The following is a 14,620-nucleotide window of genomic DNA, read 5'->3' on the forward strand; positions in this document are numbered from 1 at the left end:
TACCTGGCGCTGCTCACCTGTGCTCGCACACACGTGGCACCCGGGCTCCCAGCTCTGTTACGTGCCAGGGCCGGGGGAGGGCTTCTTGGTGTCCCAGCACCGCCACCCCTGCGCCTCCGGGGCGGGCTGCCGCCGCGCTCCGCAGCCCTGTCTGCATTTCCCGCCTTCCTTCGCCTACCGCTCTGTTGCTAGCACCTCAGAGGACCCACGGATGCGCGGAGCTGCAGGGGCCGCCCCTCAGACCCCTAATTTTGGCAGAGGGGTGGGTGCTTTGTTGAGTCTTTCTTTTAGGCCTCCTATATCATAATCTGTCAGGCGCCAGACTCTGGAGAACGAAGCATCATGGGGTGGGGTCTGCGCTTCGAAATGCAGGTGCTTTAGTTTTAGTATGAACAACGTTAAAAGTGTTAGAGTTCCTGTATGTGAAGTGTGTGTATCCCCGACCGATCAGTTATTTGCACGTGCATGTACTCCCTCAGTTCAGCCAAGTGCTGTGCGGATTTGAACTCACGTTCTGCCGTGTGCGAGGCCCACGACCTCTGGCAAGTTAATGCTTTTGCGCTTCATTCTCCTGATCTGTAAAATGAGGGTAAGAGAATTTATAAGGGTTTGTCATGAGGATTCAAAGTGTTAATAAGTATAAAATACTTAGAACTGTGCTGGGGAATGATAAGCTGTTATACTGAGATCTAAATTCCTCCTGTACTTTGAAGATTAAGACCGAAAGCTAGTGTAGGTATTGTATAAATAATCCTAACATAGAGATGTGTAGGCAGTGCTAGAGGTAAAAACACTGCGTGAAGATTTGAGGTCTGATCACTGAATTTCGTGGTAACTTAGGATAACGATTACAAGAGAAAGTGACATTTTTAGATGTGTCTGACGGATGACAGTGTTTTTACTGGTGAAGGTCTTTGGGGGAAGTGCATTCAGAATGGCTTGATCAAAGGCTCAAAAGCCCAAGGGGTCTTTGGAGAACTCTAAGTGAGTAAATACATATGTTTGATAATTCCAAGAGCTAAGGAGAAACCACAGGCCAGGAGGTGTCAGAGGTGGAGGGGGACCTAGAGATTTCAGATTGGTCAGGGAAGGCTTCACTGAGAAGGTAACCTTTGAATAAAGATGTGAAGGAGGTGAAGCCGTGAAACTGGGGACTAACATTCCAAGACGCAGTCAGTGCCAAGTTCTAAGGCACATACAAACCAGGTGTGTTCAAGGATAAGAGTAAGGAGGCTAGGGTGGGTGGAGCAGAGGAGAGCATCAGGAGATGACGTCAGAGGTAATGAGTTCAGATCTTTGTGCCTTGTAGGTCAGCATAAAGATGAACTTTTATTCTGAGGTTAAAAGCCCCAGAGGGTTTTGATTATTGGGACATAATTTGATTTTTTTTTTTTTTTAAAGCATTTCTATTCTAGCTGCTGGGTTGAGAATAGGCTGGGGCAAAGAGAAGCAGAGAGACCAAACCGAACCAGTAAGGCTGGCTGAGAAAGTGGTTTGGATCAGGGACCAGGCAATGGAGGGGTGAGGTGTGGTCAGAGAGATCCTGAATCTATTTTGAAAGTAGAAACAGATGGAGTAGAAATGAGGCACTAGACCAAAGAGGAACCAGTTAGTGATGCTGAAGAGGCAGGAAATAGGAGCCTCCCCAAGAAAAAGAGGAAATTCTCTTCCAAGGAGGAGCCACTCAGCAGTGGGCTGGAAGGGGCTGCTTTCAGCAAGAGCAGGAGCTCCGAGAACAAGAAAAAGCTCCAGAAGTTATCCCAGGAAGATTAGATTGGACATTTACCTGGTGGGGCATAACCCGCAAGACAGTTCCTAATCCATCCCTTATATCCCAATAAAAAATTCACAAGAAAAAAGAATTGGGCAGTAGAGAAAGAAAGGAGTTAAAGATCATGCTAAAGTTTATGACTAAATGTTGAAGATTGTGTAGAAAAAATTGCAGAGGCACTCCAGCAGGTGTACTCTTTTTCTAGAGGATATGATTTTACTCCAGCTCCCAATTAGAGTAGGAGCAGATGACTTTTAATCAAGAATTCAGGCTTTAGGAGGGCTGATTACTTTCTGGTTTGCCCTTATCCTAGAGCACAGGCCTTTAGGAATCTCAACAGAAAGCCTGGGGTGTTCATCAGGTCCCCATCTTTGGGGGCCCTTGAACTCTCATTTTTGTATTCCCAACTCTGTGAAGTTATTGGAAAGTCTGCTTACCATTTTAGCCACTGCAGCACCTTTGTTTCTTGATTTCTAGTGTCCTTGCAACTTAGAATTTAGCAAATGCCGATAAAAACCAAACAAATTGTCAGGCTTACTTCTCTGTGATCCACCTTCGTCGGGGGTCTTGTCCCTTCAAGTTCTGTCTGCATTAGTCAGCTCTAATTTCTATCTCCCTAGATCTGACATCGCTAGACCATTGCTTTCTGCTTGCCTGTAAATGCCCTTCTCTGGAACTCTGTAAATGCCCTGGAAGAAAAGCAACGGAGAAGTTCCGTGTCCCTGTGTATTTTCTTTCTCCCTGGGATCCCAATCCCTCATGTCCACTGGTTTGGTTATTCTCTAGGGCCTTCACACAACCTGTGTGGTTTTTGTTTTTGTTTTTGTTTTCAGCTTTTACAGTTATTCCTGTAGGAGAGTTGTCTCATTCAAGTTACTACTCAGTCCTAGGCAGAAGCTATGCCAAGAATGGAGTTTCTGTTTACTAATACAGGGAACACTGGGAAAGAGCAGGTTTTGGAGGGAACATTAGAAGTTCAGTTTTAGGCACATTAAGCTTGAAAAGCACGTTAGTCATCCAAGTGGAGATATTGAGTAGACAGTTTGACATGGGAGTCGGGCTTCAGGGGGATTGGTCAAGAGTAGAGAGGGATTTTTGGGTTGATGGCATAAAGATGATATTTAAAGCCATGTGACTTGATGAGATTGCTGAGTGTAGAGAGAAGACAGATGAGCCCTTGAATGTAGTTAGAGGCTGGAAATGTGAAAAATAACAAAGGATACTGGAAAAAGATGGTCAGAGATGGAAGAAATTGCAGAAAGTCTGGTCACCAGGCATCAAGTGAAGAAAGTGTTTTTTTTTTTTTTTTAAGTTTATTTATTTTGAGAGAGAGAGAGTGCATGGGAGAGGGAGAGAGAGAATCTGAAGCAGGCTCCATGCTCTCAGTGCAGAGCCTGATGTGGGGCTCCATCCCATGACCCGTGAGATCATGACCTGAGCCGAAACCATGAGTTGGATGCTTAACCCACTGAGCCACCCAGGTGCCCCAAAAAAGTGTTTCAAGGAGAAGTAAGTATGGCTAATGCAGTTTGTGGATCAAGCAAGCTGTGAACATTGGATCTGGCAACATAGAGATCATTGGTGATTAAGCAAAGGGTGCTTGTGATGGAGTTAGGAAGGAGAAAGTTCAGTTCCGTATTTTGAAGAGAGTGGGAAGAGAGAGAGTGACTCAGGGAGGTTTGCTGCAAAGGAAAAGAAAGAACCAGGGTGGTAGCCAGAGAGAAATTGGGCCAAGAGAAAGTTTTATATTTTTTAATGGGAGAGTTGACTGTATATGTGTGCTCATAGGAGTGACTAGAGAGGGCAGAATGGACTATGGAGGGGAGAGAGCCAAGAATTGATGGGCTGATGTAGGCCAGAAAAAATGGGTTCTTGTGCACAGTTAGAAGAGTTGGCCTTGCCTAGAATCATGCACGTTTCATCCATTATAATAGGAGAAAAGGTAGACATGACCACAGATGTACCCTGGATGCAGGTAGGTACATAATAATTTTCAAATCCCTTAATAATTAATAGGTGTTTCTGATAAAGCAGTCACTGTGCTAAGCACTTTACATACATGATTTCACTTAGTTCTTAAAATGACCCTGTGAAGTAGGTTCTCATTATTTTTACTTACAAGGGGACCAAAGCTTGAAGGGGTTAAAGTAACTTACAGAGTCATACAGCAAGTAAGTGACAATACAGATTAAAACCTTTATTTAAGCCAGATTCTAGAACCTATACACTGAAGTATCAACATATAATGTTCATTATCTTCCTACACTTAATCCTCTCTTGCTATGTTTCTTTCCCCCTCTGTCTCTCATTCTCCGTACCCCCAATAATCACCAAGCCCCGCCCATTTTACCTCCTAAATTGTCTTGATTCTGAGACCTCTTCTTTGCATCCCCACTGTTTATACTAGCCTTGACCTGATCCAGACAGCCTGAGCTGGCTCTTCTGTGCAACCACAAAATGTAACTGAAATGCATCTCTGATCCTGCTAGTTCCCTCCTCAAACATTTCTGTAACCACTTTGCCCTGTGAGTTCAAGTTCCGTAAACATGCTGTAGGCTCTTCTCTCCTGGTTACTGCCTCTTTTTCCTAGCTCAGATCTCGCTGGTTTCTCCTTGTGCTTTTTCCCCCAGAGTAGCTGAACCTTTGCAGTCCCGCTGTGCCGACTATGTGTGTTCTGCCTCTATGATTTATACTTTCCCTTTATCCCTTCTGGTCGATTTTCTGCTCATCCTTTAAGCCACAGCTCCAGGTTTTTTCTCCACAAACACATTTCTGATGCCTCTAACTGGGGCTTACGTAGTCCTGGATCCTATTTCCATCTTTTATTTGCCGCATGGCTTTTATAACAACTTGTCACCATGTTTGCCTCCACAACTAGACCACAAGTTTCTTGAGCATAGGAATTGGGTCCTATTCATGTTTTTGGCCCTACCACATGGCTTAATGTTTGCCTCTAATAGTTTATTGAGTGAATAAATGAATGAGTGAATAGCACACGTGCAGGGTTTATCCAAGGAAGAGAAGAGGGAGCCTTTCTGTTCAGAGTGTGAAAATGAGTGAATGGCCATAGGTTTTGAACTATTTCTAAGCACAGTAAGAGAGTGTGAGAGAGAACCTACGACAGCTCTTATTTAACAAATATCAAGCACCTTCCATGTTCTAGGCACTTCAGTAAGATCTAGGGACAGATGGGGCTTACATTGTAGTGAAGGGAAACATAGTAGGCAAATGAATTGAAAAAGAAAGAAAAAAGTTTCATAGAACGATAAAAGCTGCGATGAAAACACGACAGGATGTTAGGTAGGATAGGGGGTACCTAAGCAGCCCCTTTACCCCAACTGCAGAGAAAGGCTGCAAAGGCAGTGTTTAACCTGAGATCTGTATGCCCTAGGAAGGAGCCAACCACATCAAGTTGGGGAGACCAGCACAGGCAGAAGGGAATGGGTAGTGTGTTGTCCTGAAGGCGGGAGCACAGCTGTCATGTTTATGTAACAGAAGGCCAGTGTAGCCAGGACTTGGAGAGCAAAGGGGAGAGTGATTGGAAATGAGATTTTAGAGGTAGATAGGAATTCAATCAGGTAGGGCCTTACAGAATGGGGAGGATTGGATTATGGGGAGCCATTCAAGGGTTTTTAAGGTGGGAAGATGATACATTCTGAGTTCTCTTACAAAGATTACTGATTGCTATGTGAAGAATGGATTGTAAGAGGTGAAGACTAAAGCTAGGAAGGTGGTGCAGCTGAGTTAGGGTGATCGTAGGGAAAATGGAGAGAAGGGGTGCATTTGGGGACATTTTGGAGAATGGATCTAGATAACTTACTGGTTGATTAGATAGAGGGGGAGGAATAAAGGAATAATAGATGACCACTAAGTTTTTGACTTGAGCAAAATAACGTGATAATCATGTCATTTATGGAAATGTAGTCGATGGGGTGGAAGAAGTAAGAAATCAAGAATCCCATTTGGGGTATGTTAATTATGAGATGCTATTGGACATCAAATGGATGCATCAAATTGGTAGGTTGGAGATGTGAGTCTGGAGTTCAGTAGAAAGGTTGGGCCAGGGACATGCATTTGGTATGTGAGCACTGGGAGGGCTTGAAAGGCTTTAGAGGTAAGAAGAAGACAGTGTAGTGTTGCTCAAGTCCAAGGTTTCAGGAGCAGTGGGCTCAACCTGGTCAAATAGTGTGAGGGCTTAAGTAAGATGAAAAGTGAGAAGTAACCATTGGGTCCACGGAAGGCATCTGTGAACTTGACAATAACGGCAGTTTTTGTGGAGTGGGGACTAAAGCCCAAGTAGTGTAATTTGAAGAGAGATCTAGTTATGAGGAGAATCTATAACCTTAGATTATTCTTTCCAGAACTTTTGCTGTTGTCTTAACTATTTAATAAGGCCTTTGGACAAGCCTGTCAAGTGAAAATGGGTGGTTGTAGCACACGAATTAATATGTTTTTGCCACAAGGTGTCGCTAATTGTTTATTAGTTTTTAGTAAGTAAATAGCTGCACAAGTTATACCTTGCATTAAGGAGATGCTGTTTTACAAAACCGCATTTACAAAATAGACCAGTTAGGAAGTAGTTGTGGAAAGATTTCCTTTAAAGAGCCAGTCTCTGTAGCATATTCGACATGTGTGCCTGAGTGTGGAGTAGTGCACTGAGCAGCAGGCTAGGAATCTGCAGACCGGAGTGTGGGTTTAGAGCGCTGGGTGTAGAGTCAGAAGACTTGAGCCCAGCTCCAATTTTGCACCTGCCAGCTGTGTGACCTCAGGCAGAATTTGAATGTTCTTTGTCTTACTGGTAAAGACAACATTTTTTTTTGTTGTTGTTATTTTAAACTAACGGAGATAGTAGATTCTGCTTTACCCATCACACCCAATTATTTTTACATATCAGAAGACAGTGTGTATGGCAGTGTTTTAACAGTTGTGAGGTGCTATGTGAATATAAGATTAAAAATAATAAAAATTGTTTATGCCCAACTTTATAACAAGATAGGTATTACATAACGCAGTTGTATTAGTGAAGACTCGTTTGCAGATGGGAGAAACCCAGTTGGGATTTGATTGCCAAGAAGGGAATGTTTTGAAGTTTATAAGGACAGCTCATGTGACTTCAGGAATGGTGGTGCTGTGGGGTGGGTGACAGGAGGGGGCTTTGAATGTCTGCACCTCTACTCTTTTCTTTGCTTCTGCCTGATGTCTTTCTTTTCTTTGGCCTCAACTTGCTTCCTCTACTTAATAAGGAACATTTTGATATTATGAAGGTTGTAGGAGGTGCATGTGACGACATCCTATAGGTTGAGAAGGTTAGAAGACAGAGCTGGAGAAGTAGATGCTATAGAATTACCTTGATTTTGGTGAAGAGCGTGGATTTCAAATTTATGAAAGCCAATGTCAATTAATACTAGCCTTCACATTAAAAAGAAAAATGATAAAACCCAAATGTCCTTAAACAGTCTAATATCCTAGGGTCTTTAATTTTTAAAAGTAGACACTTTACATTATTTTCTTCAATAAATTCACACTATAAAGGGTTAAGATAAAGGGATAGGCACACCTAATTTAAAGAAATGAAAGATTAAAAAAATATTCACCCAAAACAAAAAGATAGTTATAATTTTTCAAAAGAAATCTTCATTTACAAAATTTCACAATGTAATTCTTCAAAAAGGAATTGTGCTCTGAAATATGTGTTAATTTAAAAACCTATTTTTATATGACTTCAGGAAGATATGTACCAATATTATGAAGTGTCCTTGCTAGATGTATATATTTAGCTTCTTTTCAATCCAAACAAATATGCTAATTGCTTTTAACAAAAAAAGTCTTAACTAGAACCATTGCTAAATGTTTTTTTCTACATATGTATTAGTTAATCACAAGTAATTTTAGTTATCTGTAAAATTTTACCCGGAAATAAATTCTCGCAACCTCAATTCCCTTAGCAGGAAGCAGAAGCAAGTTTTCAGACACGTTCATATGTTGAATGAATGGAATCTCTCAGCCCTGAGATGATGTTGAAATGCAAGAGATGGAGACACTGGTAGGTAAGTCCCCTGCCTACCAAAAGGGAAACATCTTGAAACATCTTGAAAGTAGAGACCATTCTCTTTCCTGGGAGGCTGGTGTTTCCCCCTTCTCCATACAGTTTACCAGATATCTGAAAATATTAATAACATTGGTGGAATTGTGCATGCCTTAGCTATTTGTGCATATTCTTATGTATTTAGGTCTCTTCGATAAAAATCTCTAATATAATATATGGACATAACTAAGGCTTCTAAAGTGCGTTCAAGGGTACTTCTTGAAATTATCTGATAATGTCCCTGTCCCTGTGATTTGTTTAAAAGACAGTGTCAGGGACTCCTGGTTTAAAATGACATTGACTCAGGGGAAAGTCTTCCAGCCTTGAACGAAATACCCACGGCAGCAAAGACGTAGTGTGTCCCATTTCTGTCTGGAAGGACGTAGTGGGTGGGTATAGACAAGGGGAGAGGGGACAGGAGTTGTGCATAGCAGGCTGGTTGCAGCTTGATAAGGAGATTTCAGATGCACCCAGGTATAGGTAGAGTGAGTCCAGAGGCAATGATGATGCTGTGTCTGCTGGAAAATCCAGGTGTGGATTTAGGAGGAAGAGGAGAGACATGAAATTCACCAGGTGCAGTGAGGGGGGGAAGAGAATACCACATGTGAAGCCTTTGAGATGAGGCGATGCCTAGAATTTTGAGGAGTTGAGAGCTCATCATGTCTGAACCAGAGCTCAAGGCAGAGTGTCAAGAAATACGGATTAAAGGGAAAGTAAAGATACAGTAACAATTCAGATCTACATACTGGAGGATGTTGTCAAATGTCAAATCAGCGATTTAAAGAACTACCCTGAGGAAGGTTCCCAGAATCTAGAGGAGAAGATAAAAAATATTGACCCAGCATGGGAGGTGATAACAATTCAACCTATGATTCCTATCCCTGTAGGAAGATCGAAGCAACAACCAAAGACTTAATTTAACAAGTGTTTCCTAAACACACAGATCAAGAGGGTTCACTGCATTCCAAGAAACACTAATAGCAACAATTTTTATATGATAAGAATATAGGGAACATATCTTATGAGCATTTAGGCAAAAAGAAGCAAGTTACCTTTGCAAGAATAAAAATCCCTGTGGCCTTAGGCTTTATCTGCAATACTCAACATCAGAAGGCAATTAAACAGCATATAATAGTTTTCGGGGGAAAGTGCTGGAGCACCTTGTACCCAGCTAGGTCCATTGTCTTTCAAGGTAATTACTTATGCTTTCAGATTTGCAAGGCATTATGGACCATTCTGTCCCTTCGTTAAAAAATGCTTTAAGACTTCTGCTGCCCCAAAGAGCAGTCAAACTCAGTAACGAAAAACTCAGTAATGAGGAAATTATGACACAGGATTTGTAATACTGACCTTACTCACTTTGGACCAAACGCAGATATTCGACTGGCCCGCACGTGGTCTGGTCAGTTCTGCGTCTGGGGGTTGGGGGGGGGTGGTGAAGCATGGTCTGTAGAGCCTCCCTGAGCTGTTCCCCCTGAGGCTGCTCTCATTTCCCAGAAAATGTCTTTCTTGCGCCACATGCTATACCCCATGTATCAGAAGGAATGTTTGATGACCGCTTAAACTGACTCGGTTCTAGTGTGTGTTAATATTGGCTTAATTATTTACCTGGTTGAGATACTAAGTGCTCCCCCTTTCCCAAAACGAGTGATGGATAATGTGGCATAGTGATCATTTTCATTTCCAAGAGCCTCACATATTCTCTGCATCTGTAAGACTCTGACTTGTGGCACTTGTAATTGGGTGAAATTAGTAAACCATATGTTAGCAGCCATTGAGTTTAAAATTAAGCTTCACTCGATCTCTTCCACCTGGGACTTGGGAATGTCCCCCTGTTACCTATGGTTGGAATCATTATTTTCATTACGGACGATGCTGATGTTTAGAAATGTAGCTTATCTGTTTTTCTATTTCTTAAAGAAAATCTCAGAATCAGATAAATGATTTATCATTTCCTTTTGATCTACGAAGTAAGGGACTCACTTTAGTGAGATATATTTTTAAAGGCACATTAAAGAAAAACTAAGAACTATAACATTTCTAGGTACTAGTTTCTCTAGAAATGAGTGGCTTAAACAATAGCCATTTTCCTGTGCTCCCAGGTTCTATGGGTCAGGAATTGGGACAGGATGGGGTGAGGAGGGTTTGTCTTTCCTTGGCGAGGTCTGGGACCTCAGGTGGCAAGGCTCAAACTGGGGATGACTTTACAGTTGGGGCTGGAAGCACCTGGAAGCTCTTTCACTCCCCTGTCTAGTGCCTGGGCTCTGATGACTTAATATCAGCCCTACAGAGCAGCACTACGATACCGCCTGGCCCAGACTCAAGGAAAGGGGATGTGGATCCCATTTCCAGCGTCAATATTTTGTGGCCATACTTTTAAAAAACTGCCTAATAATAAATGGCCAACACTGGTTTTCTTTCACTCATAGGTTTGGGGATGGTGTAATGGGCTGAATTGTCTCCCCTTAAAATTCACATGTGGATGTCCTAACCCTCAGCAGATGTGACCTTATATGGAAATAAGATCTTTGCAGATGTAATTAGTTAAATTAGAATGAGAACATACCGAAGTGGGGTGGGACTGATGTCCTTTTTTTTTTTTTAATTTTATTTATTTTGAGAGAGAGAGAGAGAGAGAGAAGAGAGTGCAAGTGTGCACACAAGTGGGAGAAGGGAAGAGAGAACGAGAGACCCAAGCAGGCTATGCGCCATCAGCACAGAGCCTGATGTGGGGCTCGAACTCATGAACTGTGAGATCATCACCTGAGCCAAGATCAAGAATTGGACGCTTAACTGACTGTGTCACCCAGGCGCCCTTGAAATGACTGATGTCCTTTTAAGAAAGGGAAATTTGGATGCAGATCTGCACACAAGGAGAACACCATGTGGACATAACGGGTATCTGCGTGCGATGCTTCCAAAGCCAAGGGATGCCGCAGACTGCCAGGGAACCAGCAGAAGCTGGGAGGGAGGCGTGGGATTGAGTCTCCCTCACAGCCCTCAGAGGGGACCAGCCTTACCAACAGCTGGATTCTGGATTTCTAGGCTTTAAAACTGTGAGACCATACATTTCTGTGGTGTAAGCCACCCCTTGTGTTGGATTTTGTGATAGGAGCCCTAGGAAACTAATACAGATGGTTTTAATGTCTTTTCAATATTTTTCATATTTTTGACAAGGAACATATGTTTCTTTAAAAGTGAGGAAAAATAGGTTTATTTAATATAATAGTTTCAATTTCTGTGTTCCATAAAACATGGAAATAGACCAAAATCTTACTAAGGTTGTGTGTAGGTAATGTGACTATAGGTAACTTTTTTTTTCATTCCTTCTTCATCTCTATATTTAAAATGTTTTCTATACCATCTATGCATGACTTTTATCATGGTGGGAATCGAGACTGTAGGAAGCAGCCATTGAATGTAGCAAGAGGAGGGGCTTCAGGGAGTTTGCCCTGGGTCCTGCTCTGCTACTTAGTGACTCGGAGCCTGTTTCCCAGTCTGGACGTGGGGCACATGGTGTCCCTCAGTGTTGCTGTGAGAAGTAAATGAACGAATATATGCGAACCCCCCCAACCTGGTGTCTGATGTCTGTGGCGACTAGGTAGCATTCTGTGTCCACTCTCTGAGACGTGTTTGACAGCCTCCAGGACTGTGACTGTGGAGGGCTGGTGGGAGACTGAAGTTCTTAAAGAGCTCACGCATGTCTTTTCACTGGTTATTGGTGGCAGACTGAGGGCTGAAAAAGCTAGGGAGCCCAGAGGCGGCTTTACTGTGAAGTAAGGGCAGCTGGATCTAAGGGCCTGTCACTTACCCAGGTCCCTCCTAAGGCTTTGGAAAGGATTAAGGTCAAAAATGGATTCACGTGGTGGTGTGGTTTATAAAATTTGCAGAAATATACATTAACTATAATCAGTTAAGACTCCTGTCTCTCTCTACTCTGATCTCTTGTGTTCCCCTCACCTACCACCTTTGGAGTGGCCATGGGGACTTGGGGATTGGGCTAAAGGAAAGTTGACTTATGGATATTTTTTACTTGGGTTCTGTGAGATTTACTTACATGGTTTGCAGTCACTTCCCTGAATAGGTAAGCTATTAATAGCTGTCCTGGAGCAGGAAGAGCTTCCAGAGATATTCCCACTGACTACTGTGCCTTTTTCACTCAGCTTTCAGCACCCCCAAGAACACATTTAAGAATATTCTACAGGGGTGCCTGGGTGGCTCAGTCGGTTAAGCGGCCAACTTTGGCTCAGGTCATGATCTCACGGTCCGTGAGTTCGAGTCCCGCGTCGGGCTCTGTGCTGACCACTCAGAGCCTGGAGCCTGTTACAGATTCTGTGTCTCCCTCTCTCTCTGACCCTCCCCGTTCATGCTCTGTCTCTCTCTGTCTCAAAAATAAATAAACGTTAAAAAAAATTTTTTTTTCTACAGAGCCTACCACTGAAAGTATGTAGGTAATGGAGGAGAAACGAGATTTGAGATATATGAAGCCAGAAGGTAGTATGTGGAAAAATTTCCCAAATTTTACAGCTCATGTATGAAACTTGATAGAGATTTCTCCAAATTTGATAGAGTCTTAAAAATTTATATTAAGAATGAGTTGAGAAGTTGAAATTTATTCTAAGTTATTAATATTGAAGAACCCCAAATTTTAATTAAGTGAACCCCTCCCCCCCAGAATTAACTGTTATTCTCACTACGGAAAATAATACAAAATATTTATAGGAAGAAGTGATTAAAAAAGGTATGTAGCCAAAAATCGTAGGAAAAGGAGCATTGCTGAAATGCATCAGGAGGTTGTTAATAAAAATACTACATAATTTTGGGGGGCAGATTTTACTAGTTTTTAGATAAACCACAGCTTCATTAAATTTATAATTTATTTAATGTCACTCCATTAGGCTTACAATTTGTGATTTTTGTTTCTCATTCTATGTAAATATTTGTGTTCATTCACTTTTTTTTAAAAAGTTTTTATTTATTTTTGAGAGAGAGAGAGAGAGGGAGGGAGGGAGAGAGAGGGGCAGAGAGAGGGAGACAGAGGGTCCTAAGTGGGCTCTGTGCTGACAGCAGGAAGCCCAATGTGGGGCTTGAGCCCAAGAACTGCAAGATCATGACCTGAGCTGGAGTCAGACACTCAACCGACTGAACCAGCCAGGTGCCCCTGTGTTCAGTCTTAAATTTATATTTGGGAGTTTGCATTCTTTTTCTCACAGGGGGCTTCCAAAATTGTGTAAGTGGCAGGCCCCTCAAAACCTGGGCCTGACTTCAAAGAACCTGTTTCCAGATCAGTTCTTGTTCCTCCGCAAAGTTGTTATTTGAACCTGATGCTAATGTTTAAGACTCCCGCTTCTCTGTTTTTCCATTTCCTACAGAGGAACCCAGAATCAAAGTATTTACCCATTGTTTCCTTTTGATCTAAGAGGTTTCAGTGGCTCTGTCTAGTAAGAGTTTCAGGATGTATGCTGTTTACCTCGTCAGAGCAAAACCGTGACTCAGAGTGTGAGAAAATGGCTCTCCGCTTCCTAGGAAGTTTTCAATATAAAAACATGCTGTGCTTTTGAATGAAAAGTAAAATTAAAAGCCAATGGATGGAAATTTCTTGTAAGAAGATATAAAAAACCCCCAACTCTTCCTATTCTTAAAAATAAGAATTGTTTTTGTCAAAGGATCTGAGACCTGAATAACGGTTTTTGAAGTGAATTTGGCAGACTGTGTAAAAGCCCATGCGCCTATGATCTTTCCTTGGGGAAGTCCCTCAGCTGTTCTCCTTCCATGCCCACTGTGCTTGGGTGTCTTACAGCTAAAGACAGAGGAATAATGGTCCTGAGTAACAAAATTACCTTTGCATACATGTGGTTTTAACTTAAAGCCAGAAGGTTCTTTCTTTTATCTCTTGTCAGAAGTTTTACCCATCTTGATGGGAACTACTCTGTGGTTTTAAAAATATTTCAATTCCATGAAATATAACGGGTGTATTATAGGAAGGACATAAAATCAGTATCCAGCCTAGAATATTTGTCCCTTATCCCCCATCCAAGAATGGGGAAAGGGGATGTGTCTTCAGAATATGGTCAATCTATGTTCAGATGCTACCTTTATCTCTCATTAACCATGTGACCTTTAGAAAGTTACTTAGTTTCCCCATTTGTACAAACATGGATATTAATATTCATCCCACAAAGTTGTTGTGAGGATTAACTGAGATGGCAGGAGATAAATCCCCCAGATCCCCATCTAGTTCTAGCACCTAGTACAAAGAAGGAGCTCAGTAAATGTTTGACGTAAAAGAAAGATAATGCCTTCATTATCCTCCCAACGAGTTTGGGATCTAGAGTGTATTAGGAAAGGAGGATTAAAATGAAAGGGTTAAGTCATGGAACTTTTGAAGTTGATGAGTATTGAAAGAAGTGGTAGAAAGATGAATGGTTGTAGTTTGGAGAAATTTGACTTCAGAGAAAGTTTTGTGTGAAGCTGAGATGTAAGGAGGTAAATTGTGTGTGGGGAACCACTGTCCTATTTTCCTGGTTGAATTAAAGAGTGTGCATTCATGTGTTGCTTCTTTCATTAAAGCATGTGAGGATGATTTTTAGAACTGGGGAATACAAAGAAGAAACGTGATCCATTTTTGCCCTCAAATAAGTTACAGTGTACTAGGGAGAGAGAAACATGAAAACATAAGGACATTAAGATTTGGGGTACAGAAGAGGAAGGGTCAGTTTTACACTGGAGTGGAGATGGGCTCTGTGAGGGCTTCATGGAAGAGA

The 14,620-nt window shown here is 42.0% G+C and overlaps 1 long non-coding RNA gene across 4 annotated transcripts in view; it reads left to right on the top strand.

Annotated features, from left to right (window-relative positions):
• Positions 1 to 77: 77 nt before the first annotated feature.
• LOC122238801 overlaps positions 78 to 14,620 on the top strand; it is a 90,879-nt gene continuing 76,336 nt past the window's right edge. The window contains exons 1-2 of one of the 4 annotated variants that reach the window (XR_006217984.1): positions 78 to 262; positions 7,720 to 7,814. This is a non-coding gene — a long non-coding RNA (uncharacterized LOC122238801). Of the gene's footprint in view, positions 263 to 7,719; positions 7,819 to 14,620 lie in introns of all 4 variants that reach the window. The other 3 variants (XR_006217985.1, XR_006217986.1, XR_006217983.1) reach the window with 3 other exon arrangements.

Source organism: Panthera tigris, chromosome B2 (genome assembly GCF_018350195.1).
Source record: "Panthera tigris isolate Pti1 chromosome B2, P.tigris_Pti1_mat1.1, whole genome shotgun sequence".
Taxonomy (NCBI): domain Eukaryota; kingdom Metazoa; phylum Chordata; class Mammalia; order Carnivora; family Felidae; genus Panthera; species Panthera tigris.